The sequence below is a fragment of the Lissotriton vulgaris genome, chromosome 8 (genome assembly GCF_964263255.1).
Source record: "Lissotriton vulgaris chromosome 8, aLisVul1.2, whole genome shotgun sequence".
In the NCBI taxonomy this organism is placed as follows: Eukaryota; Metazoa; Chordata; class Amphibia; order Caudata; family Salamandridae; genus Lissotriton; species Lissotriton vulgaris.
This window is the reverse complement of record NC_141696.1, coordinates 447,274,217-447,299,521: the sequence shown is the minus strand read 5'-3', so window position 1 is coordinate 447,299,521 and position 25,305 is coordinate 447,274,217.

Sequence of the window (25,305 nt, the reverse complement as noted above, 5' to 3'; positions counted from 1 at the left end):
GCTGCCTGGAACTTTGCATTTTGGGATAAATTGAATATTTTGGGATAAAGGTACAGCTATCACCGCATGGGTCACACAGTGTAACAAACAGCGCGGGTATGTAGGAGCTTCTAAAGCTTCATCTCACCATAGGTTTGAACACCTGCAGAACTAGTTTTTTTAACTGCAAACAAAGATTGTTAAATAAGAATATTACAGAATTAACCAAGAGTAAGTTTAGGCTTGGCTTGTTTCTCTTGCTAAGTATTTGGCATGTTATGGTATTCATGCTTGCAACCGAAGTCAATACATCTCAAAGCCTTTTGGATCATCTATTGATGAAATTATAATTTGTTCCAATGAAGAATGTAATACAATAATCACTGACATTTGGAAATGCTTCCTTAAATACTGTATTTTCAGAGAAAAATGTATAATCTTGTTCTCCTTTATGGTAATGTCACTCGTTTCTGCTCAATACGTTTGGCACTTCCTCAAGAACTCAAACAGGAGGTACACCATTAAAAATCCATTCCGAGGAAATGTAAAACCTTGCTAGTGGTTTTGTAAGTCTATCTCATCATTAGTACATAGCTTTATTCTATGACCCCAGGAGACCCAATCCTTGGTGGGCATCAAATTTAATAAATATTCTAAATGAATTCTAAATGTACACTGACTACCAATTTGGTTTTAACATTTAGCTGATTAAGGTCTAGATATGATTTTCCTGAATGAATTTCACAGTGACTACCTCCTGTTGTTATTTTTGAATCCCCCATTACCTGCTGTCTGCAATATAATCCTCTTCTCGTTGTTTACGGCACCTATTATATGGTACTTTATGGTAAGTGTACTTTATTCACACTCATTTGAGTAACTAGCAAAGGGACAAGGTTCATGGGTGTTATATGGCCAAATGATTAATGTAACCGCACCCTGATTCAGTGAGAATTCATGTGATGGATGATTTACTTCTACATATGGATTGTTTATGCAAAAGCGTTGTAATTAAATAAATGTAATCCTGGCTTATGCATTAAAGCACTTGTTAAAATTGTACTTATTGTGTGTTATCAACAATAGTATCTGATGAACATTTCAACAGCATGGCTAATCTCTCCTTTTCTTAGGAGCTAGTGTTGCTTCAAACTCCAAGTATTATTATGGACGTCATTTTGTGAGGGGACAATGTAATTTAGCTACAAGTAGCAGCAGACCTCGAATTAACAGCAAAGGTAGCGTGCATAAAGGAATGAAAGGTAATAAAGCAATGGATGTTGTTCTGAATGTAAAGCTAAAAATGTTTTGTATCATATGATTATTATAAGACATTGTCCCCAAAAAAATGTGGGCTTTTTTTTCAAGGTCCTGCTGAGTAGTGTTCACAGTGTATTCTGTTGCTTACCACGGAAGTCTCAACTTCTTGGGACTTAATACTCCAACTGAACAGTGACCGCTGGTTAATTGTAGAGGGGCAGACACTAATCCGCGTGCGACCCATTCACAAGCACGCACAAGCACACATTCTCTCACCAACCCATTCACAAACACACATGCCCAGACATACTCACACCCACCCATTCATTAACGTGTGTGTGCATACTCACACCCACTCAATTACAAGCATATACTGATTTACAAGCATGCACTTGCAGACACATATATTTATACATACACTTATACATTCAATAAAGCACTTACCTGGCCAGCAATGGCAGTGAAGGCAGGACAAGTGGGTGGCAGGAGAGAGAAGCACAACTGTCTGAAAGGAGCTGGAGGCTTCTAAAGGGAAGGAAGAAAGGGAAGATCCAGCCATCTCCTACCAATCGCTAGCCTTATCATGGGCCACCCAATAAGAGAAAGAACTTTCCTAAGTAGTCACAGATTGGGGGTCAGTGAAACTTGTTGATCCCTCCCCACTCACTGATGAGTTGGGAAAGGGTAGAAGGAAGGGCCACTGATAGACAGCCCTGGTTATTTCAGGGCTTAAACATAAAGCTCAAGGCAGGCTTATCCTCAGGGGAAGGATACTCATGGAGCTTTTCCGGGCTGATGAAGTCACTGCCCTCAGGACCGTGAGATCTTCAGCCTAGCAAACCTGGACTCGTGCTGCCAGGCTCCTGTGCATGTAGAGCATCTTGCTGCCTGACCCTGGTATATTTGGAGGCTGTCAGGAATTCATTTGCATAACCTGACAGACACTCATCATGCTTTGGAAAAGGAGGGGGAAGCCCTGAATCCTGCACTGACGGGCCGCCACTGCATTTGGAATGACCAAGTAACCCTATACACTCCTCACTCTTCAATAATAGGTTTAGCTGGTAGTGAAGACTTTTTACCCAAGGACTTGGTAGTACATTTCAAACTCGGGTACAGTGTTGTACACAAGAAAGAGCAGTGTTCTTTCAAATAAACAGAGGTCAACAGATTTGAGGCTTGTGTGGCATGCAAGCCCTTGTACCAAGGAACAGACACGAGTATCTGAAATGTAAATGCTACTGAAAAACAAGGATTGTTAATGTGTGCGTTATTCCTGGTAGGAAGCACGCAATAAAGGTAGTGATGACAATAGTGGTGAGTAAAGCCAGTGGTGGTAGTGGCAGTGATGGTGGTGATGAAAGTAATGTTAGTGATGATAATAGTGATAGTGGTAATTGTGGTGGTAGGAATAGTGATTGTAATGTGAGTGGTAATTGTGATATGGATAGACTATATGTATGATTTGAATTTTTGACGAATAAGTGTAGTATTTAGATAGGCCTTTATGGATTGCAGTGTAAAAATGCCATAGGAGGTGGAATGATACACCAAACAACCGATTGCATGCAATGAGACACACATTGCCTAATACCACTCTATTTGTATTTAATAGAATTGGTAAAAAAGGTCTGCTACCGTGCAAAAGCTATCTGTTGCCAGACCTTAAAATGTTTGCTTTATTTTTTGTATCATCAATTTTCTGAAATGCTTTTGTCCGCGCTCGCACCTTAGTGCTGCCGGGCCGCTCACTCGCTGACTATACTGGTGGCGGCCATCAGGAGCTGGTTAAGCAGAATAGAATACCATTCCAAAATATCAACAACGTTTATTGTAACTTGGGAGAAATGTTGCAGTACTCGGGAGCAAGTACTGACAACGCATCTGAAAAATGGATAATACAGAAAATAAACCAACTTTTTCTGAAGCAATCCTTTTTTGGGGGTGTTCACTCTCCAACGCTATTGCTCACTTGCTATCTGATTTGAGATGTAAAATTGTTCCTTATGCATTCGATGGAGGTAGAACACACTCAAACAGCTGTTGGCCTACTTAACATGTTATTGACAATGTCGCAAGTCAATGACTGAAGGTTCTTTGACAAATGAAGTCAATGGATGAAGTAAACTTACCCAAGCCTCCTAAAGTAAGGATAGCATACAATATGTTTCCCAAGAATATTCCAAATGTCCTACTCATCAAATCAAAACATCTAACTAGCGACTATGCCTATTTTTCAAACACATACTGTTAGCAAACTATAGTTGGTGCCCCTCCTTCTTCACTGATGAGTGACTAATTACTTGATACAGTGCAACCTTGTTTGTCTCTCAGTGGCATTATTTTTCTACATTTGCAGCCAGCTGTTTTATTTGATATACATGGTGCAGACCTGCCGTTTAGTGCCTCTTCACGTTTCTGTCTGCCATCAACTAACACGTGGGACTGTTTCAAGATAGGCTTTGTTAGCGCAGAACATAAGACCTGTTTTATGTGCCTTCAGTATATAAAATTAATTAATTTAACCCAATATTTCTCTGAGTTAGTGCTTTATTTTCAGACACTTCCTGTCAGAAGCAGAAACAGGCAATCTTTTGCTAATATGGATAACAATACTTTTATCGATAAAAATGAACTATCGTCTTTATAAATAGAACCACCCGTTCTGAACTCCACATCTGCCTCGACACGCAAGTATGTAGTCAGGCAGGCCCTGCGACGTAGGCCCTGGATTACTGATTGATGGTCGCAAATGGGAGGGTGCTTAGCTGTCATGCAAACACTTGGGTAGGAAACTCTTGATCAATCCCACAGATAGGCACAGCGACATTACAATGGTCAGGGCAGATTGCCCCAATAAAGCACACATAGCGGAGGGGGTACACGCGCTTCTGAAAATACGATAATGGCAGATGCCACATGTGTTAGGAAGACACAGCCAATCAGGATCTAGCACACATACTTATCATGCCCTCCCCATGCTGGACATGTGGACACATTCACCACTGGCCACACTTTGTCCATGCAAGGGTGAGACCCACCTGTATTATACATTTGACCATTCATTTATGACTCTAAGGCAGCAACCAACATTCCTCCCCATATATGGTACGCCAGTAACTTCTATTGCTTGTTGTAATTATGTATATAAGGGTAACTGGGCATAATATCGAATTCAAAATATCGAATGGACTAAATATCGAGTCAAAAATATCGTTGGTAGAGAAATATCGAAAGACATAATATCGAAGTAAAAAAGTATCGAATCAAAAATATCGTGTAGTGTTAATTTCGAATTGTTAGTGTAGTTAAAAATATCGAAATAATATATATAGAATGAAAATAATATCGGAAAAAATATAGACAGGAAAAAATATCGAAAAATGTATACAATTCTAATAATATAAAAAAATAAATGGTTAATATTGTAGAATGTGTAAAAAAATTATAATATGTTAAAAGTAATAATTATTTTAGTTGTGTATTTTATGTTTATTTTTAGTGACGGGATGTTGGGTTAATAGGGGATAAGGATGGGGAGTGTTATAAAATAATATTTATTAATTTAAAAAAATAATAAATTTTTCAGAAAATGAAAGAAAATAAATATACATTTTTTTCTACAATTTATTAAAAGTATTTAAAATTTTAGGAGCGGGATGTTGGGGTATTAGGGGATGGGTGGGGAGTGTTTTAAAAAAAAGTTTATTTAAAAATAAAATAATTTAATATTTTAATAAATTTATTATGTTATTTTAGGAGCGGGATGTTGGGTTATTAGGGGATAAGAGTGGGGAGTGTTTTAAATAAAGTTTTTAAAAAAATGTAAGTAATTCTTAATATTTTAATATGTTATTTTAGGAGCAAGATGTTGGGTTAATAGGGGATAAGAGTGAGGATCTGTTAAAATTATGTATATATTTTATTAATATTATTTTTTTTTAAACTGTATTTTATGCAAAAAAAATGTACATTTAAATTTACAATTTTTTTTTAAATAAAAAAATGTATGTGGTTAATTGTGTTTAATGGTGATTATTGAGCTTTAGAATATATATTTTATATTAAAATCATTCAAATTTATAGAGAATTAAAAAAATTAAAATATTGCAAAAAAAAAATTAAATTGTTATAAATAATTAAAAAATAATAATTAATTAATTCCCAAAAAATGTATAAAAAAATTAAAACATTTTTAGGGAATTTAAAAAATAATTATAAAAATGTATAATATTTGATCAAAATTGCAAAATAATAATTTTTTTATAAAAATATGTATAAATATTTAGGAATATTTATTCATTTTATAGAAATTTAGAATGAAATAATATAATATATGAATGTGAGGTTTATTTAATATGGATTATTAGATATAGAGTGAGATGTAAATACTTTAATTTTTATTTAAATGTATGGTATTAGGATAATTAAAGTAAATATGATTATTATCCAGCACCTTCTCAGAATTTATTCTTACTGGACTTTGAATAGTAAATTTTATATGGTCAGTGTCCACCACCTTCCTTGTTTTTCACCTGACTGGAGTTGGAATAGTAAATTGTATATGGTTAGTGTCCAGCACTTTCCCTGTTTTTCACCTGACTGCAGTTGGAATCGTAAATAATATTGGGTCACTGTCCAGCACCTTCCCTGACTTTCACCTGACTGGAGTTGGAATAGTAAATTGTATATGGTCAGTGTCCACCACCTTCCCTGGTTTTCACCTGACTGGAGTTGGATTAGTCAATTGTATATTGTTAGTGTCCACCACCTTCCCTGTTTTTCACCTGACTGGAGTTGGAATAGTAAATTATATTGGGTCACTGTCCAGCACCTTCCTTGTATTTCATCTGACTGGAGTTGGAATAGTAAATTATATTGGGTCATTGTCCAGCACCTTCCCTGAGTTTCATCTAACTGGAGTTGGAATAGTAAATTGTATTGACTATGGCTGAATGCACAGGAACAAGTCATGAATAAATTACAATTAGTACAAAACGCTGCGGCAAGAATTTTAACCGGTACACCCAAATTCTCATCCATATCTCCCATTATTCGCCAACTTCATTGGCTGCCTGTGAGAAGCCGTACAAAGTTCAAGGCTTTGTGCATCATTTATAAAACATTGAACAATACCGGACCGGACTTTTTAAAAAAATCCATCACTCCCTATAAACCCAATCGTTCCTTACGCTCTGCGGCATCCCAGCTACTTCATATTCCACGCACTAAGAAAGCAACATGGGGCGATAAACGCTTCACAATTGCTGCTTCTAAATTGTGGAATGAGCTCCCCCTTAATATTAGATCAAGCTCTTCCCTACTTATATTTCGGAAGCACATTAAAACGTGGCTTTTCAACCAGTAAGTTCTGTAGAAGCTCTCTGCAATCTCAACGAACTCTAGCGCCGAGACACCGGAAGGTATTTGTGCGCTCTAGAAATTTTATAAATAAATATATGGTCAGTGTCCACCACCTTCCCTGTTTTTCACTTGACTGGAGTTGAAATAGTAAATTGTATATGGTTAGTGTCCAGCACCTTCCCTGTTTTTCATCTGACTGGAGTTGGAATAGTAAATTATATTGGGTCACTGTCCAGCACCTTCCTTGTATTTCATTTGACTGGAGTTGGAATAGTAAATTATATTGGATCACTGTCCAGCAACTTCCCTGAGTTTCATCTGACTTGAGTTGGAATAGTAAATTGTATATGGTTAGTGTCCAGCACCTTCCCTGTTTTTCACCTGACTGGAGTTTGAATATTAAATTATATTGGGTCACTGTCCAGCACCTTCCTTGTATTTCATTTGACTGGAGTTGGAATAGTAAATTATATTGGGTCACTGTCCAGCACCTTCCCTGAGTTTCATCTGACTGGAGTTGGAATAGTAAGTTGTATATGGTCAGTGTCCACCACCTTCCCTGTTTTTCACTTGACTGGAGTTGTAATAGTAAATTGTATATGGTTAGTGTCCAGCACCTTCCCTGTTTTTCACCTGACTGGAGTTGGAATAGTAAATTATATAGGTTCACTGTCCAGCACCTTCCCTGACTTTCACCTGACTGGAGTTGTAATAGTAAATTGTATATGGTCAGTGTCAACCACCTTCCCAGTTTTTCACCTGACTGGAGTTGGATTAGTCAATTGTATATGGTTAGTGTCCACCACCTTCCCTGTTTTTCACCTGACTGGAGTTGGAATAGTAAATTATATTGGGTCACTGTCCAGCACCTTCCTTGTATTTCATCTGACTGGAGTTGGAATAGTAAATTATATTGGGTCACTGTCCAGCACCTTCCCTGAGTTTCATCTAACTGGAGTTGAAATAGTAAATTGTATATGGTTAGTGTCCAGCACCTTCCCTGTTTTTCATCTGACTGGAGTTGGAATAGTAAATTATATTGGGTCACTGTCCAGCACCTTCCTTGTATTTCATCTGACTGGAGTTGGAATAGTAAATTATATTGGGTCACTGTCCAGCACCTTCCCTGAGTTTAATCTGACTGGAGTTGGAATAGTAAATTGTATATGGTTAGTGTCCAGCACCTTCCCTGTTTTTCACCTGACTGGAGTTTGAATATTACATTATATAGGGTCACTGTCCTGCACCTTCTTTGTATTTTATCTGACTGGAGATGGAATAGTAAATTATATTGGATCACTGTCCAGCAACTTCCCTGAGTTTCATCTGTCTTGAGTTGGAATAGTAAATTGTATATGGTTAGTGTCCAGCACCTTCCCTGTTTTTCACCTGACTGGAGTTTGAATATTAAATTATATTGGGTCACTGTCCAGCACCTTCCTTGTATTTCATATGACTGGAGTTGGAATAGTAAATTTTATTGGGTCACTGTCCAGCACCTTCCCTGAGTTTCATCTGACTGGAGTTGGAATAGTAAATTGTATATGGTCAGTGTCCACCACCTTCCCTGTTTTTCACTTGACTGGAGTTGTAATAGTAAATTGTATATGGTTAGTGTCCAGCACCTTCCCTGTTTTTCACCTGACTGGAGTTGGAATAGTAAATTGTATATGGTCAGTGTCCACCACCTTCCCTGTTTTTCACCTGACTGGAGTTGGATTAGTCAATTGTATATGGTTAGTGTCCACCACCTTCCCTGTTTTTCACCTGACTGGAGTTGGAATAGTAAATTATATTGGGTCATTGTCCAGCACCTTCCTTGTATTTCATCTGACTGGAGTTGGAATAGTAAATTATATTGGGTCACTGTCCAGCACCTTTCCTGAGTTTCATCTAACTGGAGTTGAAATAGTAAATTGTATATGGTCAGTGTCCACCACCTTCCCTGTTTTTCACTTGACTGGAGTTGAAATAGTAAATTGTATATGGTTAGTGTCCAGCACCTTCCCTGTTTTTCATCTGACTGGAGTTGGAATAGTAAATTATATAGGGTCACTGTCCTGCACCTTCTTTGTATCTTATCTGACTGGAGTTGGAATAATAAATTATATTGGATCGCTGTCCAGCAACTTCCCTGAGTTTCGTTTGACTTGAGTTGGAATAGTAAATTGAATATGGTCAGTGTCCATCACCTTCCCTGCTTTTCACTTGACTGGAGTAGGAAAAGTAAATTGTATATGGTTAGTGTCCAGCACCTTCCCTGTTTATCATCTGACTGGAGTTGGAATAGTAAGTTATATTGGGTCACTGTCCAGCACCTTCCTTGTATTTCATATGACTGGAGTTGGAAAAGTAAATAATATTGGGTCACTGTCCAGCACCTTCTCTGAGTTTTATCTGAGTGGAGTTGGAATAGTAAATTGTATAAGGTTAGTGTCCACCACCTTCCCTGTTTTTCACTTGGCGGGAGTTGGAATAGTAAATTGTATGTGGTTAGTGTCCAGCACCCTCCCTGTTCTTCATTTGACTGGAGTTGGAATAGTAAATTATATTGGGTCACTGTCCAGCACCTTCCTTGTATTTCATATGACTGGATTTGGATCAGTAAATTATATTGGGTCACTGTCCAGCACCTTCCCTGAGTTTTATCTGACTGGAGTTGGAATAGTAAATTGTATATGGTTAGTGTCCACCACCTTCCCTGCTTTTCACTTGACTGGAGTTGGAAGAGTAAATTGTATATGGTTAGTGTCCAGCACCTTCCCTGTTTTTCATCTGACTGGAGTTGGAATAGTAAATTATATTGGGTCACTGTCCAGCACCTTACTTGTATTTCATATGACTGGAGTTGGAATTGTAAATTATATTGGGTCCAGCACCTTCCCTTAGTTTTATCTGACTGGAGTTGGAATAGTAAATTGCATATGGTTAGTGTCCACCACCTTCCCTGTTTTTCATCTGACTGGAGTTGGAATAGTAAATTATATTGGGTCACTGTCCAGCACCTTCCCTGAGTTTTATCTGACTGGAGTTGGAATAGTAAATTGTATATGGTTAGTGTCCACCACCTTCTCTGTTTTTCACGTGGCTGGAGTTGGAATAGTAAATTGTATATGGTTAGTGTCCAGCTACTTCCCTGTTTTTCATTTGACTGGATTTGAAATAGTAAATTATATTGGGTCACTGTCCAGCACCTTACTTGTATTTCATATGACTGGAGTTGGAATAGTAAATTATATTGCGTCACTGTCCAGCAACTTGATTAACTGTGAAATGAAATGAATGAAATGAAATGAAAATGGGTTTTGTAGAGCGCAGATAGCTGCCCTGGGGCGTCCAAGCGCTGAAAACTAACAGTGTGTTGTCAGTTGAGTAAGTGAGCAGAACAGAACCAAACTATTTATTGAACAAATACGTTTTCAAATGTTTCCTAAAATAGGTATGGTCCGAATTGGACCTTAAATAAAAAGGTAAACTGTTCCAGAGCCTGGCCACATTCAGGGAAAAGGAGCGACCTCCTGATCTAGACCGTTTGACCTTTGGCACAACAGCACGTAAAGCATTGGTAGACCATAGCTGTCTGCAAGGAAGGTAAGGAGTAATTAATGGTCGGCTGATCATTGGACCAGTTTCCCAGAAAGACTGGTGAGCGACACAGAGAGATTTAAAACTAATCCTATCCTTCACCGGGAGCCAGTGTAGTTTTGTTAGTCCAGGTTTCACAGAGGTCCTGCGGGGGATTTGAAGCAGGGTCCGAGCCGCACAATTTTGGATCACCTGTAGCTTCTTTAGTGTGAAATCTGGGGCCCGAGATAAAGCGCATTTCCGAAATCCAGCCTCGAAAGAATCAGTCCTTGAACCACAATTTGTCTTGCCTCAAAAGGTAACAACGGAAGGATCTTCCTCAACATTCTGATGAGGCCGAAACAGGTGGCAGATAGTACAACAGCCTGATGGTCAAACGTCAAGGACTTGTCCAACCAGACACCCAGGCTCTTGATGACATCCCTAGGGACTGGAGGAGTGCCCAAGCAGGCTGGCCAGATCCGGTCGATCGCAGATGGAACTGAGCGGCCCAACAGCATGACCTTGTCTTGTCCCCGTTAAGTTTGAGACAAGACAGGGTCATCCAGCTGCTGACCTCACTCAAGCAGCCCACCTGATCCACTGTACCCACAGGGTCCTCACCAGAGAGACCACCAGCTGGGTATCGTCCGCATAGGTCACGATCTTAATACCGTATGGACGCACGATCCCAGCTAGCGGCCTCATATAGACATTAAACAATGTCAGGCTGAGCGAAAAACCCTGTGGGACTCCACAATCCAAGGGCCTGCTGGTAGAGATGGTAGTTCCCTCGAAGACCTGAAAATTTCTATTGGTTAAGAATGAACGAATCCACTCCAACGCTCCTCCTTGAATCCCAATCTCCTGGAGGCGCTGTAATAAGATAGTAAGGTTTACAGTGTCGAAAGCGGCACTTAGATCGAGGAGGATGACTGCCACCAATCCTCCCCGATCCAAAATGCCCCTTGTTTCCTCCAGGACCGCCAATAAGGCCGATTCCGTCCCATGCTTGGGGCGGAAGCCGGTATGCGAGGGATCAAGGAGACTGTTTTTCTCTAGATAATTGGTCAGGAGGCTGTTGATATTTTTTTCCAGTAACTTACTGGCCCAGGGAAGCAGGGAGATTGGGCGATAGTTGCTGAGATTGTTGATATTCAGATTAGGCGTCTTGGCTGTGATTAGATTAGAGTGGGAATAGTAAGTTATATATGTTAGAAAGTTAAATCAGAAAAGTAATGTAAAAAAAATATGATTTAGTATTATAATTGTAGAATAAATATTAATAATGGAAAAAGGTAGATGTAAATATATAAATATTATTATAATAATCACAATTTAAATATAAAATGTTATTATTATTAGTAAAAATATTAGACATGCAGTTTTTGAATTTTTTTATTGACAGATTGTATTTGTAATATGTACAGTACAGTATAAAAATTATGTACGCTTTTTTATAAACAATTAGGTAAATTGAAAGTATTACATTACATATATTTGTATTCATAAATGTTTTACATTCCTTAAAAATAAAGTTTTTACCAGTTTTATTCAAAAATTATATATAATGTTGTTTCAAAATTGTTATAAACTTTGTTACCAATTTTTAACTTTTTATTCTTTTTCAATTTACATTTTTTTCAATTTTCATTAAATATTTAATTAATAATGTTAATATATACTATATTAATCGTATTAATTAAATATTTCGAATATTTACATGAACAGAAAATTATAAACAGGTAAGTATATATTTGCTGCATTTACATGCTAAATATATTTTGTATATCATTTATACATATTAAATACAATGTTGTTAATAATAATTAATATTTGTAATTAATTAATATTAAGTATATACTAAGCTTTTAAATTAAAAAAAATAATTTAATACAATATAAAATAGTAAATCATTTATACAGTTGCATACAATGTTCGATATGTGTTTGTAAATTATTTACATACATACATACAATTATTAATAATAATAAATAATATATTATATTCATTAATATTATTAATTTACACATGTAAAATAATTATAAAATATTTTTAAAAATAACATAAACATATTTTTAACATAATCATTGAAGTGTAAATTCGGATTTGTATTTATTTACAATATATAGACATAAATAGGATTAATAATAAGAATAAATATTTTTTATTATTTATTATTATGATTATTTACAAATGTTATATATTTATATAGTAAGTTTAAAAATAAAAAATAAATGTAAATAATATATAAACAAGTTTTATTCGTTATGTGTAATTATTACAATGTAAATATATTACATTAAGTATTAATAATAAATAATAATATGTTATTTTTATTTATTAATAATTTGCTACAGAGATTTATTGTAAGATTATTTTTATAAGTGGTAGAAAAAATTGTATAAATTTATAAGTCTAGTAGTGTATTTTAATTTTACTCAGAACATTGTATTTAATATGTTTAACTTTCTATTACTGTTTAAATGGGACTATTTTTTAACTGCTTAAGGTTATTTTGCTTCACTCAGGACTGGAGAAGCTCGCGGTTGGATGCAGCGTCGCGTTGCGAAAGGTAAGGTGAATTTTAACTATTATATGTTCTAGAGTAGTAGTGTTTGAGTGTATTTTGGAGGTGTGTAGTGTTACTGTGTGTGTTTAGTTGTGGCTTTGGTATGTTTTAGGTGTTACTTGGCTTTTACGGAGGTGTTGTGAGTGTTTGAGGACTAGTGTATTTTCAGAGTTTGATAGAAAAATATGTGTATTTTAATGTTTTACAGTAATGTTTATGTATATTTGGAAATGTTTGGGGTCTTTGTGTGGGTGGTTTTGTTGTCGATATTTTTTACAGGTTGTGGGATTTCGCCATTTCGTTCCGGAGAAGGATGCGTTTTTTTTTTTGGGAGAAGAGATCGTATTACTTTATTAAAGTATTGTTTTTATACTCTCTCTCTTTTTTTCGTGGTTTCATGGAGCGATTTGTACACTTTTTGACTATTTTTCGGGTTTTTAAGGGTATCGATTTGGATTGGAAGAAGACCATGCGTTTTTTTGTTTTACAAAAGTGTGTGTATGTTACTTTAACTAATAAAGTTACCATACTTTTTTTTGCGGGATTTCATGGAGCGTTTTTTCCTATTTTAAGTTGTTTTCGGGTATTTGAGGGTTCACAAATTGGATTTATAATGGATTACCAGTGGAGTACACGGATTGCAAGTGGTTGGATTACGTATTCTTCAGCAACATGATTTGTAAGTAATTTAATTAAATGTTGATTTGGGTGAGAAATGTGATTGTTATTATTATTGTTATATTTTATATCATATCAAATATTGCTTAATTGTCTACAAATATTTTTTTGTACATAAATATGTTAGTCAATTATGGAATATTTATTATGATATAAAATGTTTATGCTAATTATCGCAATTTTTTTACATAAATGAGAGTATTGTTATTTATGTGTAGATAATTCACAGTAGGCTTTTGGCTATTAAGGATAGATAGTCTAGGCCTCTTGTACAAGGATATAGGGTGACTTGGCTTTGGAGTAGTCTAAATATTTGTTTTGTTTGTTTAGTTAGTTTAGGTCCTATTTGGGTTACTGATTGTTGTATACGTAGCTCTTGGTAGCTCTGTTCTTTTTGTAAAGCTTCTATTAGTTTTTGGACAGTGGGTTTTCCTCTGCTAGTGGTAGCTTGAAATGCATTGTGCCATCCTTCGACACTGTTGTTAGTTTTAGCTTCTTGATCCAGTGTACTTAAATATACACTCCACCAAGCTATGTGAAATTTAGGTTGGCGTCTGTGTACCGATCTATGTAACCTTCCCACCCATGTATTCTGGAAGTAGTCTAGGAGTGGTGCTAGTTTTTCCTCATTTTTTTTGTAATATGGGCTATTGATTAGGATGTTATAATGTTCTGCTACGTCTGTAACAGGCACATATGATAGGGCTATTAAGTGTTTAATTTGGTATGCAAAGGTGCTGTATGTAGCATATTGTATGCTTAAAGTATATTTTTGGAGCTGTCTCCAAATGCTTTGATTAAAATGATAATAGCAACCTTGTATTGCTGGGTGTGGAAAAGTTTTTAATATACTATTGATCATAGCTAGTTCGAAATCAATAATTATTTTCTGTGGAAAATAATTATTTGTTTCCTGTTTTATAGTGTTTAGGACTTCTGCGTAAGTATTTTGTTGTTTGTTGGGCAACAAGCAGTAAATAAATGGGATGTTTGAATGATGGTACAATCCATGTATGCTGTAGAGTTGGTAAAATGGTTTAGGACATGTTTTAAAAGTCCCATCCATCATCAATGTTGGCACTCTTGTAATTTTCTTAGATTGTTAGCAGTACCAAACATTATAATTCGGTTGGTAGGGCATTTGTTGTCAAATAGTAAGAATGGTTCATTATTATGTGTTATACTCAGTTCAGGGGGAATAACTACTTCTTCTAACGTTTGAGGGTTAGGTTGAGTAGTTGTTGTGAGTCTTTTTTGTCTTGCAATTGTGCGTGTTAGGGAGTCAATTGAGGGGAGTTGGCCAGAAGCATGTTGAGGAACTTTTAAGAGTTCCTCTTTTAGTATTTGGGTTGTTGGTTTGTCAGTCCCTGTACTTGCTTCTTTTATGCTTTCAAAGGCATCCCTAACCCCAATTTCAGTTATATTAGGGGGAGGATTGTGTTCCTTTGTAGATAGTACATTAGCTTCTTCTGTTGTAGCCCTACCATAACATTTATTATCCAGTATTATGGGTATCTTTCATAGATTCACATGCCTGAATCATTCCCCGTCGTCGGGGTGGGAGTCCCCGGTATATAAAGAAAATAATGTCATAAATACATATACATAACAATAGGCCAGAGGCCTCTCATTAGTAACATATCCATGTCCTTTTGTAAAAAGGACTGAACTTTGGCCAAGAGCCAATCAGATCTCACCACCCTCTAGAACCTTCCTGGAAGGAGCCCTAGTCCCTCAGATTTTCTACCGCACGTCGTGCTAAGGGAGTCTCCTCTGAGCTCTGCTCAGTTTTCCTTATATTCCTGAATGTATCTCCACAATTTTACTCAGAACTTCATTCCTGCGAGGAATCTTCTGCTTTTGTCATGACTGATTCTCCAAAGAAAGGACTTTTCAGACCTTGTGCCTCTTGTAGCAAAAAGAGGCTTCATGTGGATGACAGGCATGAGGACTGCCTGTACTGTTTATATCCTGACCATTCAGCTAAAGACTGTAAAATCTGATGTACTTTTTCGGCCAAAACTCTCAAGGATAGAGAGGGCCGACTTCTGATATGGCTCCAGAGTCTTAAGGAAAAAGATCTACCAGTCTCTTCAGGTGAGAGTGAGTGTTCCATGGGGAGTGTACACTCTACTCCTAAAAGGCCTAGAACTTCATCTCCAGGACCATCTGTACAGCCCCCTCAAAAGAAGACGTCCAAGTCTTCAGAGGATCGTTCTAAGGCCACTGCTGTAAAGGTTTCTCTACAGGATCCTACCTTCAAGAAACCTTTGGTGACATCTTCAGCCCTGCCGTTAACATTGTCGACAGCCACGATCTACTACAATTGGAAATCTCCCTCATGCTCAGAAAAGGAGCGATAGAAAAAGTTCCCCGATCTCAGAAAAACAAAGGGTTCAATTCCCGATTCTTTTTAATTCGGAAAAAGGTGAAAAAATGGAGACCTATACTGGACTTACGAAACCTCAACCAATACCTCAAAAAACAGTCATTTTGCGTGGTTTCCATCCAGGAGGTGCTACAAGTCCTCAATGCAAATGATTTTATGGTGTCTCTCGACCTTCAAGACGCTTATTTTCATATTCTGATCCACAAGAACCACAAGAAATTTCTCAGGTTCAAGGTGGCGGGCAAGCACTACCAGTTTCGAGTGTTACCCTTCGGTCTAAAATCTGCCCCACGCATTTTCACCAAGTGTCTGTCTCCAGTAGCAGCATACCTTCGCAAAAAACATCACCAGGTATTCCCGTACTTAGACGACTGGCTAGTCAAGGCACCTACTCACGCGGGCGTGACCAAGTCCTCCGACGCCTGTCTGCAACTCTTCAGTGCTCTGGGACTCAAACTCAACGAACAAAAATCTGTCCTTCAACCGTCCCAGTGTATCACGTGCCTCGGAGCTGTCCTAGATACTGCTCAAAGGAAGGCCTTACCTTCAATAGAACGACGAGTAAAACTAAGGACCTTGGCCACCCGGATTCGGTCCAAAAAATCTATCACCGTGCGCCTCTACAAGTCCTTGCTAGGGATGATGTCCTCGAACATCCTCTTGATCCCACACTGCCGCCTTCATATGCGCCCACTTCAGGAGGCGCTATCTGCTCAGTGGACTCAATGCAGAGGATCCTTCGACGACGTCGTCCGGATCACTCCTGCCATAATCCAGGCTCTGGATTGGTGGCGTCAGTTTCAAAATCTGCGACGAGGCCTATCCTTCATGCTTCCAACCTCGCCACACGTAATAACGACGGAGGCGTCCTTGGAAGGATGGGGGGCGTTTCTTCAGGACCTCCAAATCAATGGGCAATGGTCCCTAGCAGAGAAACAACTACACATAAATCTCCTCGAATTGAGAGCGGTATACCTGGCACTAAAAGTGTTTCTACCCAGGATCAGGAATTCCCCAGTGCTTGTGAAAACGGACAACACCACCACAATGCACTATCTAAACAAACAGGGGGGAACACGCTCTCTGTCGTTGTCTCAAGAATCTCAAAAAATTTGGACTTGGCTTGCACAACACAACATTTCCCTTCGGGCGGAATACGTCCCAGGGACGGACAATGTCCTGGCGGACTCTCTCAGCAGGCAACGTTCCATGTGCCACGAGTGGGAGCTAGATCGTCATCTTCTCAGCTCGGTATTCGCCCGATGGGGCAAGCCACCTGTGGATCTGTTTGCGACTCACCACAACGCAAAATGCCAACATTATGCAAGCTGGCATCCCCAACCAGGATCCCTGGGGAATGCATTTTCGATCAGTTGGTGCAACGTATTTGCTTACGCATTTCCGCCATTTCCCCTGATTCCCAGGTTTCTTCGGAAACTGAAGGCGGAACATTGCACCCTGATCCTAATTGCGCCAGCGTGGCCGCGCCAACACTGGTTCACGGAGCTTCACCTCCTATCACAGGCACCGCCAATCCAATTCAAACCTGGCCCGACTCTCCTGACAATGAAACAAGGTCAAGTCCAGCATCCGGATCCAGCATCTCTCAGTTTGTCGGCTTGGCTCCTGAGTTCAGAGAGTTTCAGAACCTAGACATTTCTCAAGAATGCAGGACCATCTTAGCCCGGGCTCGGGCAGAGAGTACAAACAAAACGTATTCTCTTAAATGGAAAAGGTTCTGTGTATGGTGTAAAACAAATAAGATACATCCTTTTTCTTCCACTCCAGCACAAATCCTTCCTTACCTGCTCCATTTAGCGCATTCAGGACTGGCGCATGCCTCTATTAAAGTTCACCTGGCTGCAATTTCGCGCTTCAGGCGTTCATCGACTGGCTCTACTCTCTGGTCCGAGAGACTAGTTAAACAATTTCTAAAAGGCCTTTTCAGGACATTTCCTCCGGTGAGAGCTTTACCACCCACCTGGCAATTGAACATCGTCCTTGCTCAACTCATGAAACATCCATTTGAGCCGATACACAAAGCAGACATCAAATACCTGTCCTGGAAAACCGCTCTCTTGCTGGCGCTCACATCTGCAAGGCGGGTTGGTGAGCTACAAGCTTTCTCCATTCAGGATCCTTTCTTGCAATTCAAACAGGACAGAGTTATTCTACGAACGAATCCTAAATTCATCCCTAAGGTTCCATCTAATTTTCACTTGAATGAGCCTGTAATTTTGCGGACTTTTTTCCCAAATCCAGTTACTGCAGCGGAGAGGTCTCTCCACTCTTTAGACCTCAAGCGTTGTCTAAAATTCTACATTCATCGAACAGAACAGTTTCGGAAATCCAACCAACTGTTTGTTGCTTTCAGTAGGCCTAGAAAAGGCCTTCCTCTGACAAAACAGAGCATTTCCCGTTGGATCTCAGCGGCAATAACTTTCTGCCATCAACAGGCAAATCATCCTCTGCATTCAAGAGTGAGAGCTCATTCTACCAGAGCTGTCTCTACTTCAATGGCACTCTTTGCAGGAGTGCCCATTCTCGACATATGCAGAGCAGCGACGTGGAAGACACCACATACGTTCACCAAGCACTACTGCTTGGATTCTGAACTCATGAAAGATCCAGCTGTGGGTCAAGCAGTACTTCGTCATCTATTTCACTAGAGGTGAGCCTTCTCTTTCATCCCACCTTCCTACTGCATTCTTGCACATTTCTTTATTTCATTGTTTTGAGGTACTTGTTCTGTTTCACAAATGGTATTCTTATATCGTGTGATTTTACATGTTGTACCTTACGAAATGTGCTAGATATTGCTTGTTACTCTGATTCAGGCATGTGAATCTATGAAAGATACCCATAATACTGGATAAGAAATGCGTTACTTACCTGTAACTGCAGTCATCCAGTATTGGTATCTTTCATAGATTCACATGCAACCCACCCACCTCCCCTGGAAGGGCTCACCTTAGTTCTCTCAGTAGGTACTATTTAGCACTGTGTTTACGAAAATCTGAGGGACTAGGGCTCCTTCCAGGAAGGTTCTAGAGGGTGGTGAGATCTGATTGGCTCTTGGCCAAAGTTCAGTCCTTTTTACAAAAGGACATGGATATGTTACTAATGAGAGGCCTCTGGCCTATTGTTATGTATATGTCTTTATGACATTACTTTCTTTATATACCGGGGACTCCCACCCCGATGACGGGGAATGATTCAGGCATGTGAATCTATGAAAGATACCAATACTGGATAACTGCAGTTACAGGTAAGTAACGCATTTCTTAGAGTAGTATTTGCTACATTTCCAAAATACTTTGCGTCCTGACTGTTTTTCTTGGGTATAAACATACCCCATATAACATAGTAAAAGCATGTTTTTCTGCGACATAACAAACTCAGCACCTTCAGTCATGTTTCTATTTGTAGTGCTAGGAAAGCTTAGAAAGAAATATATTTTAAGTTTAAATACTGCTATATATGTTTTATATGCATTCATATTTCTATGATTATACTTACATTTGTTCTTTGTCGTAATTTGAAATGTTGAGAAGGTGTTTTCAAGCTTTTTCTTGTATTTCCTTGTTATATTTCTCTTGGTAGAAAATGAAACTGATTAGATAATCTAGTATTTTATAAAATTTTGTGCGGTTTCTAGGGGGAAGCTGTCTTGTTGTTAGAATTGTAGCGTTTTTAAATAATTTACCAAATATACTTACAATTTTATTTTGTGTATTCTTTAGCTTTATAGGAGTAATTTTTGGGATGTCTTCAAAAAATATGTTAGGAAGATAGAATAAAGATAAAAAGTGTATTAGATATTTGGTTTCAATTAATGCAGTTGGTGGGTTAGAGAACATTTAAAAATACTTACAATAAGGATTTAGTAGTCTAAAATCAGTTCTACTTTTATAGCTGTGTTTTGGAGATGTCTGTAGAAGAAATGTAAAAGGTAAAAAAAATGTTATTTAAACTGTTTAGAGAAATAGTTACACTTTTAGCCTTCTACTTTAGTTTTAATTAAAAATTAGTTTAACTTACTTTGATTATTTCTGTTGGAGTCTTCTCAGGAAAAGTAGTTTTCTCAGGAAACAGTTGGTCAGAGTGTCACCTTCTTCTCTCTCTAGAGTTAGAAGCAAGAAATAGCAGTAGCAAAGTCATCTTTTTATACTGTGTATTTGATTAGTTACTTCATTTGATTGGATGATGTAAGAATGGGAGCTTTTCATTGGTTGTTTTGAATTTTTTAAAATTTAATTGCGATGTTTGGTGTTGTGGAAATGCTATTTAATTAATAGTTTTGCAGTAAACCAGGTTTGTTTTTCTTATTTATAAAATGTATGCTATAATAATTTGCACATATTTGTGAAAAGTATCATGTTTATTTATAAAATCACTGCAATGTTTTGATGATAAATGTAAAAAGTTATAATTTTCTTGTATGTGTGGAATAAAATGCTTAATGTTTGTATTATATCTTTTGTGGAGTTTATTATATATTTAAAATATATAGTTGGATAGTATTTAAAACTTTTTCGCTATATTTTATTGAGTCAATATTCCATTTTTGTCGATATTACTGTTATCTATATTCTTAGTTTCTATATTTTTGTTGTGTCCTGTTTACATTTTTAATACACAATATTTGTTTATTCTATATTTTGTCTTTCGATATTATTGTTGTCGATATTTATTATATTCGATAATTAGTAGTCGATATTTTTGTAGGTTCTTAAATAAGTATTGGATGTCGATATAATGGTAGTCGATATTATATCGCCGATATTTTTTCAACTCAATATTGTGGTCGACGATATTATGTCAGTGATCCGACTATAAGAATAGCACAATTCCAATTTAAATTGAGACGGTCCTCAAACCTCATGCCTTTAAAGGTACTCCTGGCTGAACTGTTTAATTAAAGAAACTCTTCCTGTTTTGCCAAGTGCCCACTGTTTTGAAAGTATATTATCTAAAAATTAAGTACTGATTCAGAGAAATATTCAGTTCAATTAATTCTCTTTACTCACTGCAGCACAGAAGAAGCATTTGCAATGCAATCAACCTTATATGTATTTAGCTATGCAGCACAATAGCCTGGGTGCTGAAACATCTACTGTTCTTTACCATGGAGGGAAAGTAAGCACCAATACGGATGACACACCAGGGGGCCGATTCCGATCCGGAAAAAAAATCCGCCGTACGATTCGTATTCGTAGCGGAATCCGTACGAATGGGAAAGTACCGTTCGACCTGCGTAGTACGATTAATTTTCGTCGATTACCGTACGAAAATCATCGCACCGTACTAATCAAAGTCGGTGACCCGTACGAATTAGATTCAGAAATCCTTCCGTACGATTACTAAACATGCCGTACAACAACACTAGTACGATCCGGTGCGGAAAGCCTGTACGCGATTCGTACGGGCCAAAGTAGTCGCGCATGAAGACTGATTCGTACGGAAACATCTCCTAACAGCAAGCGGCAGCGAAACATACCAACCGTGTACCCCTCGATGAAGGGAACGCGAACCCCAACACCCCCAACGGCCCGTACAAGTCACCCGCACGCACACCACAAGCACACCCCCCTCAAGCGAACGCGAACCCCAACACCCCCAACAGCCCGTACAAGTCACCCGCACGCACGCACACCACACGCACACCCCCCCTCAAGCGAACGCGACCCCCAACACCCCCAACGGCCCGTACTAGTCACCCACATGCATAAAAACCCCCCCTCAAGCAAACCCCAACACCCCCAATGGCCCGTACAAGTCACCCGCATGCATACACACACACACCCTCAAGCGAACGTGACCCCTAACACCCCCAACGGCCAGTACAAGTCACCCGCACGCACAACCCCCCTCAAGCGAACGCGAACCCCAACACCCCCAACGGCCCATACAAGTCACCTGCATGCACGCACACACACCTCAAGCGAACGCGAACCCCAACACCCCCAACGGCCCGTACAAGTCACCCGCACGCACACACACCACACGCACACCCCCCCTCAAGCGAACGCGACCCCCAACACCCCCAACGGCCCGTACAAGTCACCCGCACGCACAAACACCACACACACACCCCCCCCCAAGCGAACGCAACCCCAACACTCCCAACGGCCCATAGAAGTCACCCGCACGCACAAATACCACACGCACCCCCCCTCAAGCGAACAGGACCCCCAATGGCTGTACAAGTCACCCGCACCCAGGCACACCCCCCTCAAGCGAACTCGAACCCCAACACCTCCAACCCATACAAGTCACCCGCACGCACGCACACCCCCCTCAAGCGAATGCGCACCCCAACACCCCCAACGGCCCGTCAAGTCACCCGCATGAAGCACACCACACGCACACCCCCCCTCAAGCAAACGCCACCCCCAACGGGCCGTACAAGTCACCCGCACGCACAAACACAGCACGCACACCCCCCTCAAGCAACCACGACCCCCAACACCCCCAACGGCCCGTACAAGTCACCCGCACGCACAAACACCACACGCACACACCCCCTCAAGCGAACGCGACCTCCAACGGCCTGTACAAGTCACTCGCACGCACGCACACCCCCCTCAAGCGAACGCGACACCCAACACCCCAAACGGCCCATACAAGTCACCCGCACGCACGCACACCCCCCTCAAGCGAACGCGAAACCCAACACCCCCAACGGCCCATACAAGTCACCCACACGCACGCACACCCCCCTCAAGCGAACGCGAACCCCAACGGCCCGTACAAGTCACCCGCACACCACACGCACACCCCCCCTCAAGCGAACGCGACCCCAACACCCCCAACGGCCCGTGCAAGTCACCCGCATGCACAAATACCACATGCACACCCCCCCTCAAGCTAACGCGAACCCCAACACCCCCAACGGCCCATACAAGTCACCCGCACGCACAAACAGCCCCCCTCAAGCGAACGCGAACCCCAACACCCCCAACGGCCCGTATAAGTCACCCGCATGCATGCACACCCCCCCTCAAGCGAACACGCCCCCAACACCCCCAACGGCCCGTACAAGTCCCCCGCACGCACAAACACTCCCCCTCAAGCGAACGCGAACCCCAACAGCCCCAACGGCCCGTACAAGTCACCCGCAAGCACGCACACCACCCCTCAAGCGAACGCGACCCCCAACACCCCCAACGGCCCGTACAAGTCACCCGCACGCACGCACACCACACGCACACCCCCCTCAAGCGAACGCGACCCCCAACACCCCCAACGGCCCGTACAAGTCACCCGCACGCACAAACATCACACGCACACCCCCCTCAAGCGAACGCGAACCCCAACGGCCCGTACAAGTCACACGCACGCACACCACATGCACACCCTCCTCAAGCGAACGCGACCCCCAACACCCCCAACGGCCCGTACAAGTCACCCGCACGCACAAACACCACACGCACACCCCCCTCAAGCGAATGCGACCCCAACACCCCCAACGGCCCGTACAAGTCACCCACATGCACAAACACCCCCCCTCAAGCCAACGCGAACCCCAATACCCCCAACGGCCCGTAAAAGTCACCCGCACGCACGCACACGCCGCCCTCAAGCGAATGTGACCCCCAACACCTTCAACGGCCCCTACAAGTCACCCGCACGCACGCACACCACATGCACCCCCCCTCAAGCGAACGCGACCCCCAACACCCCCAACGGCCCGTACAAGTCACCCGCACACACAAACACCACACGCATACCCCCCCTCAAGCGAACGCGTCCCCGAACACCCCCAACGGCCCGTACAAGTCACCTGCACGCACAAACATCCACCCCTCAAGCAAACGCAAACCCCAACACCCCCAACGGCCCATACAAGTCACCCACACGCATGCACACCCCCCCTCAAGCGAACGCGACCCCCAACGCCCCCAATGGCACTTACAAGTCACCCGCACGCGTGCACACCACAGGCACACCCCCCTCAAGCGAACGCGACCCCCAACACCCCCAACAGCCCGTACAAGTCACCCGCACGCACAAACACCCCCCCCTCAAGCGAACACGAACCCCAACATCCCCACGGCCCGTACAAGTCACCCGCACGCACAAACACCACACGCACACACAACGCAAACCCCAAAACCAACACAAGGACTATTCAAACTAGTCGCACAACAACACTAAACATGTCTCCTGTGTACACACCATTGACAAACAAAGTACTGGCCACAGCCAAACAGAGGGCACAAGTCACCCCCCCCATATAACACGCACACCACCAATTCAAACTAAGCCACACCCACAAATGGACCAATAAAAGTGGACACACATACAACCCAACATCCCTTGCAACATACCTACTTGCAAAAAGAAGAGCCTGCCAGCACATCACCAACTGCACCCATTAACCTTCACACATACAACCTATTACATATACACCCACACCCCCCCCCTTCACAATCAGACACACACACACCCTCTTACATACACACCATCAACCTCTCAATCACACACACCCCACACCATGACCACACAAAAGAATCGAAAGTTCACCAACCCGGAAAATGAGATCCTTGTAGATGAAGTCATCCGAGTCGAGCCCCAGCTGTTTGGCGCATTGGTCAGACAGACCAGAAGTGCTGACAAAACTCGCATGTGGGAGAGGATCGTTGACAAGGTCAATGCTGTTGCACCCATCAGACGCACCAAGGCGGAATGCCAGTCCAGGTGGTATGATCTACGGAGGATGGTCAAGAAGAAGGTGGACCTGGACTACGCCGCTGCACACCACACTGGCGGTGGTGGTCCCCGCAGACCTCCAGTATACCATCCCTGGGAGGAGAAAGTCATGACCCTGCTGCCACCGGTGGGAGTACACGGAATAGAAGGAGACATTGAGCCTGGTGAGTACAGAACAAATACATGTAATATGGTGGAACTTACCACAGTGCACAGCAGTGTGGGGTGGGTGGCCATGAGTCACAGCTGTGCAAAACTGTATGGGGGTAGTTGCAAGGGGGAGGCAGAAAGGGTAGGAGTCATAGGGTAGGAGGCTGCTCTCATCCCATATGACCCAGATACACACACAAGCACCATGCTGAATGCACAGGGAGTGTGAAAGTACAGACAAGACAGCACACCACACAAAACTATTTTTTCCATGTTCTTGAGACATGTTTTGTAGATGCATCATTTGGTGACACCGTAAGGCAGTGTAGCAAGCGAGTGAGGCCGAACCACCTGTCTCCATCCCTCTGTTGCCCTCTTCCATCTGTCTGTCTCCCTCCCTCCGACAGTCTCCCTGTGTCTGGCAACCTCTGTCTCTGTCCCTCTGTCTCCGTCCCCCTCTAACTCCGTCCCGCTCACTCTCCCTCTGTCTGTCTCCCTACCTAGGTCTGGATAACACACCCTGTCACGCTCCTCCCTCTGTATTAGGCCTTCAGTTATCCTCCTATGGTCAACTCACCCCAGTGACCTGGGCACACACAGTCACACCCCAGCACATCATAGGTCCATTAAAGAA